This window comes from Triticum aestivum, chromosome 1B (genome assembly GCF_018294505.1).
Source record: "Triticum aestivum cultivar Chinese Spring chromosome 1B, IWGSC CS RefSeq v2.1, whole genome shotgun sequence".
NCBI classification, from domain to species: domain Eukaryota; kingdom Viridiplantae; phylum Streptophyta; class Magnoliopsida; order Poales; family Poaceae; genus Triticum; species Triticum aestivum.
Window position 1 is genome coordinate 213,341,966 of NC_057795.1, and position 10,053 is coordinate 213,352,018.

Consider the following 10,053-nt stretch of genomic DNA (forward strand, 5'->3'; position numbering starts at 1 on the left):
CCAAAAGGGTCCAAGAAAATGCTCATGATGCCCTCTAAAAATATTGGTCAGAGATAAAAATCAAAACAATAATTTTAGGAGCTCATGGACATTTATTTTGGCCATTTGGATTAATTCGATAAATATTTGCATTGGAAATGTATTTCTATAAATATGAAATATGGTCCAAAAATTATGTCATTTATAAAGGAGCTCTGGAATAATATATCTAACTCCTGCAAAAATTGGCATAAGGAAATTAAATGATTTAATATATTTATTAAATCAAACAAATGTCAGAAAATTAGAAAAGAAAACAGAAAAGGGGAGAGAGACTTACCTGGGCCACTAACCCGATCGGCCCAGTAGCTCGGCCCAGCTGACTGGCTGACGCCAGTCGTCCTCCACCTCCCGCCAGGAGGCCAGGGGCGTGTGGCCGGCGCGTGCGCATCGCCGTGCCGCCACGGCACCTGCCTGCCTGTCCTCCCCCTCGACGCCTGGACATCCGGAACGTCGCCACGCGCTGCCCCGCACCGCTCTCACTCCCTCTCCCTCGCCCTCCTCCTCTCCCCCTGCTCTCTCTCTCTCACCCGAGAACCACCGCCGCCGCCGTTCGCCATAGCCATCGCCACCGACTTCCCCTCGCCTTCCCGACACACGCGGAAGCTCCGCCCCCTCGCCCTGAAGCTCCTCGTCGAGTGACGCACCTCTGGACGGCCTCCATCGCCGCTATCGCCATCGTCTTCCTCCTCGGGCTCCGCCGTCCGCCGCCGTCGATTCGCCGTCACCAGGTCGCCCCCGACCCCGCTGTGCTGCTCTGCGTGATCGCGGTGAGCTCCGCTGCTGTTCCCCTTTCTTCTCCCCCTCGTATCCACGCCGTAGCACCGTTCCCCACCACGGCCGAAGCCTCTCACCGCCGTCCATGTCGCCGCCACCGTCTCGGCCCGCCTCCGCCCAAACCAAGCCTCCCTTCGCGTTCCTGGTGCCACGAGGGTGCCCCCGGGCCCCTCAGGTGGCCTCCCCGTGCCCCGCAGCCCGATCCCGCTCGCGCCCGAACTCCGGCCGCCACCGCGAGCTTTGCTCCGGCGAGCTCCGGCCGTCCCCGCTCCTCCCACCTGTCCCACCAGATGCGCGAGAGCCCGGGCTACGCCCCGGTGCTCTCAGACGCCGTCCCCGTGGCCTGTGGCGCGGACTCCGCCGCGTCCAGAGGTCGCCGGCGACGAGCCCCGTCGCCTGAGCCCTGCCAGGTGGGGCCGGCCCGTCAGGTGATTAGCTTAGTGCTAATCACCGTTAACTAACCCCCCCTGACGCTGACCAGTGGGCCCGACCCACCCCTAACCTTTTAATTAAACTAAATAAACCCCTGTTAACCCCCCTGTCACTGACGTGTGGGTCCCACACGTCAGGTTTGACCCGGACCAGCCCAGTTGACCGCTGACGTCGTGATGACGTCATGCTGACGCAATTATATATTTCTGGAATTGAAATAATTCAGAAAATCCAGAAAATGATTTAAACTTCAAAAATTCATAGAAATTCAACCGTAGCTCAGATTAAAATAATTTATATATGAAAAATTATCAGAAAAATGCAACCTTTCCATCTGTACTAGTTTCATGCATGAAAAACCAACTTATACATGCTGAATATGGGAAAACACATTAGGGCATATATAAGAGACCTAATTTAGAAATGCATTTGAACCTTTGGTTCAAATGGACTTCAAACCAAATGTTTACTAGATGCATTAGCTCAAACAGCATCACATCTGCATGCCATGTTCATGCATCATATTGTTGCATATGATTGTGTATTGATTGCCGGCACCGTTTCTTCTCGATAGGTCCTGCTCCGGAGACGTTCCAGAGTACCTGTCTATGAAGCAGTGCCTCCCTTGTTGATTTACCAGGCTTAGAGTTGTGTCAGGTCTGGTTCATTGGGAATGAATTGGAGTGTTACGATATGTTTTGATGCTGAGAGTGAAGTGTGTGAACACGATTTGGTAAAGGTAGCGGTGAGAGGCCATGTAGGAGTACATGGTGGGTTGTCTCACTGGAACCGTCCTTAAGCCATGAGTTCCGTGTATGTTGTCCAATGACCAGATACTACCACACATTGGGATCCGGGCGCTCCAAGCCCTCTCGACTTATTAACCAACTTGGTCTCTGTCCAGGAGTCGCAACTAGTTTCTGGTGTTTGTAGGTAGTGCTATTTTTCTACCAAGTGGCACCCGGCAGGGTGGGCTTGGGACAGACTAGGCACACGTGGCACGGTGTACCGAGTGGCACCCGGTTGGTGGGCTCGGGAACCCTGCTCACATCGTTTGGGGCCGTGAGCGACACCCCGGCCGGATCTCCTTGCGGGTGAAACCCGAATAGGCGATAAACCTGGACTAGAGTCTTGTGTGGTTAGTCAGGTCGTGGCCGACACCCTCGCCAGGCTTCCGCTTGAAGGTTGCCGAGATACATGACGTGTACATGGCGGTAAGTGGCGAGAGCGTGTGTGAAGAAGTACACCCCTGCAGGGTTAACATGGTCTATTCGAATAGCCGGGTCCACGGTTATGGACTTCTTGGATGCTTACATGGTACATAGACAACTTGAAGTGGATACCCTAAAATGCTCAAGACATGTGTGAGTGCTATGGATGGCCTTCTCGTAGGGAGACGGGGATGAATCCATAGTAGGGTATTGTATGGTGATTAGTGGACTCGTGTACGTTGTTTCACCTCAAGAGTTTCTAGTAGTCGTAGAACAGGATAGCCACAGAGTCAAAGCTGGCTTGCTGCAACCAAACCCCACATTACCCTCTTGATACAAATGCATGTATGATAGGATCTGATGTAAGTCTTGCTGAGTACCTTTGTACTCATGTTGCTTTATTTATGTTTTTGCAGCGAAGACTTCGGTCTTACTAGTGTTCTCGTGGACTTCGACTAGTAGCTAGTACCTCAGCTACGATCTTGATCGGATGTTGTAGATAGTCAGGCTCTTCAGCCTTTTTCATTTGTAGATGTCTGTACCCAGACATGTAATGCTTCCGCTTGTTGCTTGTATGCTCTGTATGATGGGTCTTGTGACCCCTGTTTGCAATAATTGCTATGACGGCTCTTCTGAGCCTTTATCTATATGAGTTGTTGAGTTATGCTGTGATGCCATGTTGTACAGCACATACTTGCATGTTATGCGTACGTGTAATGTGTATTGCTATGTGTGGGATCTGACTATCTAGTTGTTTATTCTTAGTAGCCTCTCTTACCGGGAAATGTCTCCTAGTGCTTCCACTGAGCCCTGGTAGCTTGCTGCTGCTCCGGAACACTTAGGCAGGCCGGCATGTGTCCTTCTTCGATCCTGTGTCTGTCCCTTCGGGGAAATGTCACGCGATGAATACCGGAGTCCTGCTAGCCCGCTACAGCCCGGTTCACCGGAGTCCTGTTAGCCCAGTGCTACAGCCTGGATTCACTCGCTAATGACCGACACGTTCGATGCTGGGTCATGAATGCCTGTCCCTGTAAGTTAGCGCCACTTTGGGTTTACGACTAGCCATGTCAGCCCGGGCTCTTTATCATATGGATGCTAGCGACACCATCATATACGTGTGCCAAAATGCGCAAACGGTCCCGGGCAAAGGTAAGGCGACACCCGTGGGGATACCGTGCGTGAGGCCGCAAAGCGATATGAGGTGTTACATGCTAGATCGATGTGGCATCGAGTCAGGGTCCTGACAGCTTTGGTATCAGAGCCTGACTGCCTGTAGGTTTACCAAGCCATACTGGTCGAAGTTGAGTCTAGAAATTCTTTAGTTATGTAAGGAAATTGATTGTGGGAAGGAACGTAAGGCTCTTTTACTCCTTTACCTCATGACCTTCTGATCTGAGTCGTCCTATCTTTCCGACGGGGTTAAGGAACTAGGTTTCTCTTCCGTCTATCAGGGTCACGTGTTACTACTCCGTAGTTCCATAGGATTGGTTGACCAGAGTCATATCCCAGCTTTGAGTATTTCCGGTGTAGTCTGCTTAGTATGATCTCAGAACCTTGAGTAATACTGATGAGTATGTTACCACCCCATTTTTAGTAGGATGTCTCATTCTGAGCATTTTACTGTCGTTATGCTGCCGAAATTTCCCTAGGAGTTCGAGTGATACTAATTCCTTGTCCTACATTCTACAGTCTATAGTTGATGCTGATTCCGTCCCTGGTTTTCGTTTCTCAGGATGTCATCAAGTTCTATTGTTCGTAGCCAGAACCACGGAGATGGTAGGGATGAGGATCCTCCCGACCAGCCTTCGTTGACAGAGTTCATGTTAGAAATGGAGAGGAACAAGCGTGAGTCCAACCGCTTGTTGGCACGTATCGAGGAGAACACCGCACATCAGTTCAAAGGGCCTGCTACCATTCATGACTTCATTCGTTTGCACCCACCTACCTTTCATCATTCCATCGAGCCACTCGATGTAGATGACTGGCTCCGTAGCATCACCCATAAGCTGCGTTCCGCGAGCGTAGCTGAAGATGACAAGGTCACTTATGCCACATACCACCTGGAAGGTCCTGCTAGTCTTTGGTGCAAGAACTATGAGACTTTGCTTCCAGCCGGCCAGATTCCTACCTGGAAGGATTTCACTGAGGCTTTTCGCGAGCATCACATTCCTCAGGCCCTCCTTGATCGCAAGAGAGAAGAGTTCTGCAGTTTCACCCAGAGTAAGATGGCTGTTGATGCTTATAGCTGAGAGTTCGAGAACCTCGCTCGCTATGCCACAGAAGAAGTGTCCACGGATGCTAAGAAGCAGGCTAGGTTCCGGAAGGGTCTCAACCCCAAGTTGCGTCGTGATCTTCACCTGCATCATTGCGATACATTCCAAGCTCTTGTGAACAAAGCCATCAATGCAGAGACAGCTCAACTCACTTACGAGGAGTCTCGTAAGCACACCCGTGATTTGGGATCTTCCTCCGGTTCTAGTTCCCAGAAACGCCGGATTTGGGTTCCAAACTCCGCTCTTCCTTCCGGTTTTACACCGAGGTCATCTCATGTGGTGTCTTCCCTAGCTCAGTCATATGTTCCACCCAGGCCTACTGGTAGACCGCTTGTTAGTGCGGGTCCCCGTCCAACCTCAGGGAATTGCTTCACATGCGGGAAGCCAGGACACTATGCACGTGATTGCTCTCAAACTAGTTATGCTCCACCTCAGCCCGAGAAGACTGTTGGCTGTGTTAAGCCATCACGCAAGATGATCAGTGACAAGTCAGGCCCCACTGAACGTGGACGTGTGCATCACGTCTCAGCTAAAGACGCTCATGATGATCCAGATGTTGTTCTTGGCACACTCCTCGTCAATTGTCACCCAGCATCAGTTCTATTCGATACTGGAGCATCTCACTCCTTCATTTCTGAAAGCTATGCTAACCTGCACAATCTGTCATTTTGTGATATGCCAACTTCGCTAGTCATCCAAACTCCTGGATCCAAATGGCAAACCTCTAGTGTAAGCCATGGTAACGAAATCCTTGTTGATAGACTTGTATTCCTGGCATCACTTGTAGCCCTCAAGTCCTCAGATATTAACATCATCTTGGGTATGGACTGGATGACAGCTCATCATGCCAAGATTGATTGCTACACAAGATCTGTTCAGCTTACACACCCGTCTGGCAAGTTAGTCACCGTCCCCACTAGAGTTGCAAAGCGTCAGCTCTATTCTCTTAATGCCAGCCCTCTTCCAGACCTTGAAGATATCCCGGTAGTCCATGACTTTCCGGATGTCTTTCCAGAGGAACTACCAGGTGTTCCACCTGACAGAGAGGTAGAGTTCGTCATAGATCTTATCCCAGGAACAGCTCCAATCTCCCGGAGACCTCACAAGATGGCACCCCTAGAACTAGCCGGGCTTAAGAAACAACTCGATGAGTCCTTGCAAAAGGGTTTCATCCGTCCTAGTTCTTCTCCTTGGGCTTGCCCCGTCCTCTTCGTCAAGAAGAAAGACGGTACGGACCGGATGGTTGTAGATTATCGTCCCGTTAATTTGGTCACGATAAAGAACAAGTATCCGCTTCCCAGGATCAACGACCTGTATGATCAGCTCGCTGGATCCTCAGTCTTCTCTAAGATGGATTTAAGGTTAGGCTACCATCAAATCAAGATCAGAAACGGGGACATTCCCAAGACAGCTTTTGTCACTCGTTATGGTCAGTACGAGTACACCGTCATGTCCTTCGGCCTAACCAACGCCCCAGCCACATTCTCCCGCTTGATGAACTCGATCTTCATGGAGTACTTAGATAAGTTCGTCGTGGTTTACCTCGATGACATTCTTATTTATTCGAAGAACGAGGAAGAGCATGCCGAACATCTTAGACTTGTTTTAGAAAAACTCAGAGAACACCGCCTTTATGCCAAGTTCTCCAAGTGTGAATTTTGGTTGCCAGAAGTGACCTACCTAGGCCACGTAATCTCTGGTAAGGGCATTGCTGTCAATCCCGAGAGAGTTCAAGCCATTCTCGATTGGACTCCACCTGAGACCGTGAAACAAGTTAGGAGCTTCCTTGGTCTAGCCAGCTATTGTCGCCGCTTTGTTGAAAACTTCTCCAAAGTAGCCAAACCCCTCACGGAACTTCTCAAGAAAGATAAAAAGTTCGAGTGGTCCCCACAGTGTGAGTACAGTTTTCAGGAACTGAAAAGACGCCTGACTTCTGCTCCCATACTTGTGCCACCGGATTTCACTAAAGACTTTATTATCTACTGCGACACCTCACGACAGGGACTAGGTTGCATTCTTATGCAGGATCGTCATGTGATTGCCTATGCATCTCGACAGTTGCATCCACATGAGGAGAATTATCCTACACATGATCTAGAGCTTGCAGCCGTAGTCTATGCACTCAAGACCTGGCGACATTACCTCCTTGGTAAACGTTGTGAGATCTACACCGATCACCAGAGTCTCAAGTATATCTTCACCCAACCAGATTTGAACCTTAGGCAAAGACGTTGGTTGGAGTTGATTACAGATTATGATCTAGGGATTACCTACACCCCAGGCAAAGCCAATGTCATGGCTGATGCTCTAAGCCGTAAATCCTATTGCAACAATCTCATGTTGCAGCAAGGCCAACCACTTCTCCATGAGGAATTCTGTAAGCTTAATCTTCACATAGCTCCTCGCGGATTCCTTTCTACCCTGGTGGCGAAACCTGATCTTGAAAATCGGATTATCGCTGCTCAAAAGGAAGACACAGGAATTTCTCGGATCAAGAGAAACATTAAGAAGGGAGTTGGTGGATGTTTCTCTATGGATGATCGTGGTGTTGTTTTCTTTGAGAATCGCTTGGTGGTTCCCAAGAATCAACATCTGCGACAATTGATCCTTAAGGAGGCGCATGAATCTCCTCTCACGATTCATCCCGGTAGTACTAAGATGTATCAGGACCTACGCCAGAGGTTCTGGTGGACTAGGATGAAGAGAGAAATCGCTGAGTTCATTGCTAAATGTGACGTTTGTCGTCGCGTTAAGGCAGAGCATCAAAGACCCGCTGGCACCCTTCAGCCTTTAGCTATTCCTGAATGGAAATGGGATAAAGTTGGTATGGACTTCATCACCGGTTTTCCCAGGACCAAGAGAGGGAATAATGCTATCTTCGTAGTCATTGATCGTCTCTCCAAAGTGGCTCACTTCCTTCCTGTTCGAGAGAGTATCACTGCTAGTCAGCTTGCTGACTTATACATTTCTCGAATAGTATCACTCCATGGTGTTCCACTAGAGATCAATTCAGACCGTGGCAGCCTTTTCACTTCTCATTTCTGGGAGAGTTTCCAAACTGCCATGGGAACCCATCTTTCCTTCAGTACCGCTTTCCACCCTCAGTCGAGTGGTCAGGTGGAACGGGTCAATCAAATTCTCGAAGACATGCTCAGAGCTTGCGTTATCTCATTCGGTATGGATTGGGAGAAATGTCTTCCTTTCGCCGAGTTTGCTTATAACAATAGCTACCAATCCAGCCTCAAGAAAGCTCCTTTTGAGGTTCTCTATGGACGAAGATGTCGAACACCTTTGAACTGGTCAGAAACCGGTGAAAGACAATTCTTTGGACCGGATATGATCCAGGAGGCAGAAGAGCAAGTTCGCATCATTCGTGAGAATTTGAAAACAGCCCAGTCTCGTCAGAAAAGTCAGTACGATCGTCATCATAAGGATGTGACTTATGAAATTGGCGACCAAGCTTACCTTCGGGTTACTCCTTTGAAGGGTACCCATTGTTTCGGTATCAAGGGCAAGTTGGCTCCTCGTTACATTGGTCCTTTTCGTATTCTCGCTAAACGAGGAGAGGTTGCCTACCAGTTGGAACTACCCCCACATCTTTCTCGAGTTCATGATGTCTTCCACGTCTCTCAACTCAGGCGTTGCTTCTCGGATCCCATCCGCGGAGTGGACCATGAAACGCTTGATCTCCAAGATAACCTCACATACCGAGAGTACCCGGTTCGCATTCTTGATCAAGCAGAGCGTGTCACTCGACGTCAGAACATCAAGTTTCTTAAAGTTCAGTGGTCTCATCATTCCGAGAGAGAGGCTACTTGGGAGCGAGAAGATCGTCTTCGACTGGAGTACCCCGCTTTCTTTCCGTCGACCCCTGAATCTCGGGACGAGATTTTTTCAAGTGGGGGCGAGTTGTCACATCCCTAGTCTGGTATGACCTTGGCTAGTTAGCCATTTGTGCATCATATTTAAATTTCATTTAAATTTGAAATGAGGATTGGTGGAACCCTCAGAATCATTTTTGAAAATGACCCAAATAAAAATTTCTCCAAAAGGGTCCAAGAAAATGCTCATGATGCCCTCTAAAAATATTGGTCAGAGATAAAAATCAAAACAATAATTTTAGGAGCTCATGGACATTTATTTTGGCCATTTGGATTAATTCGATAAATATTTGCATTGGAAATGTATTTCTATAAATATGAAATATGGTCCAAAAATTATGTCATTTATAAAGGAGCTCTGGAATAATATATCTAACTCCTGCAAAAATTGGCATAAGGAAATTAAATGATTTAATATATTTATTAAATCAAACAAATGTCAGAAAATTAGAAAAGAAAACAGAAAAGGGGAGAGAGAATTACCTGGGCCACTAACCCGATCGGCCCAGTAGCTCGGCCCAGCTGACTGGCCGACGCCAGTCGTCCTCCACCTCCCGCCAGGAGGCCAGGGGCGTGTGGCCGGCGCGTGCGCATCGCCGTGCCGCCACGGCACCTGCCTGCCTGTCCTCCCCCTCGACGCCTGGACGTCCGGAACGTCGCCACGCGCTGCCCCGCACCGCTCTCACTCCCTCTCCCTCGCCCTCCTCCTCTCCCCCTGCTCTCTCTCTCTCACCCGAGAACCACCGCCGCCGCCGTTCGCCATAGCCATCGCCACCGACCTCCCCTCTCCTTCCCGACACACGCGGAAGCTCCGCCCCCTCGCCCTGAAGCTCCTCGTCGAGCCACGCACCTCCGGACGGCCTCCATCGCCGCTATCGCCATCGTCTTCCTCCTCGGGCTCCGCCGTCCGCCGCCGTCGATTCGCCGTCACCAGGTCGCCCCCGACCCCGCTGTGCTGCTCTGCGTGATCGCGGTGAGCTCCACCGCCGTTCCCCTTTCTTCTCCCTCTCGTATCCACGCCGTAGCACCGTTCCCCACTACGGCCGAAGCCTCTCGCCGCCGTCCATGTCGCCGCCGCCGTCTCGGCCCGCCTCCGCCCAAACCAAGCCTCCCTTCGCGTTCCTGGTGCCACGAGGGTGCCGCCGGGCCCCTCAGGTGGCCTCCCCGTGCCCCGCAGCCCGATCCCGCTCGCGCCCGAACTCCGGCCGCCGCCGCGAGCTTTGCTCCGGCGAGCTCCGGCCGTCCCCGCTCCTCCCACCTGTCCCACCAGATGCGCGAGAGCCCGGGCTACGCCCCGGTGCTCTTAGACGCCGTCCCCGTGGCCTGTGGCGCGGACTCCGCCGCGTCCAGAGGTCGCCGGCGACGAGCCCCGTCGCCTGAGCCCTGCCAGGTGGGGCCGGCCCGTCAGGTGATTAGCTTAGTGCTAATCACCGTTAACTA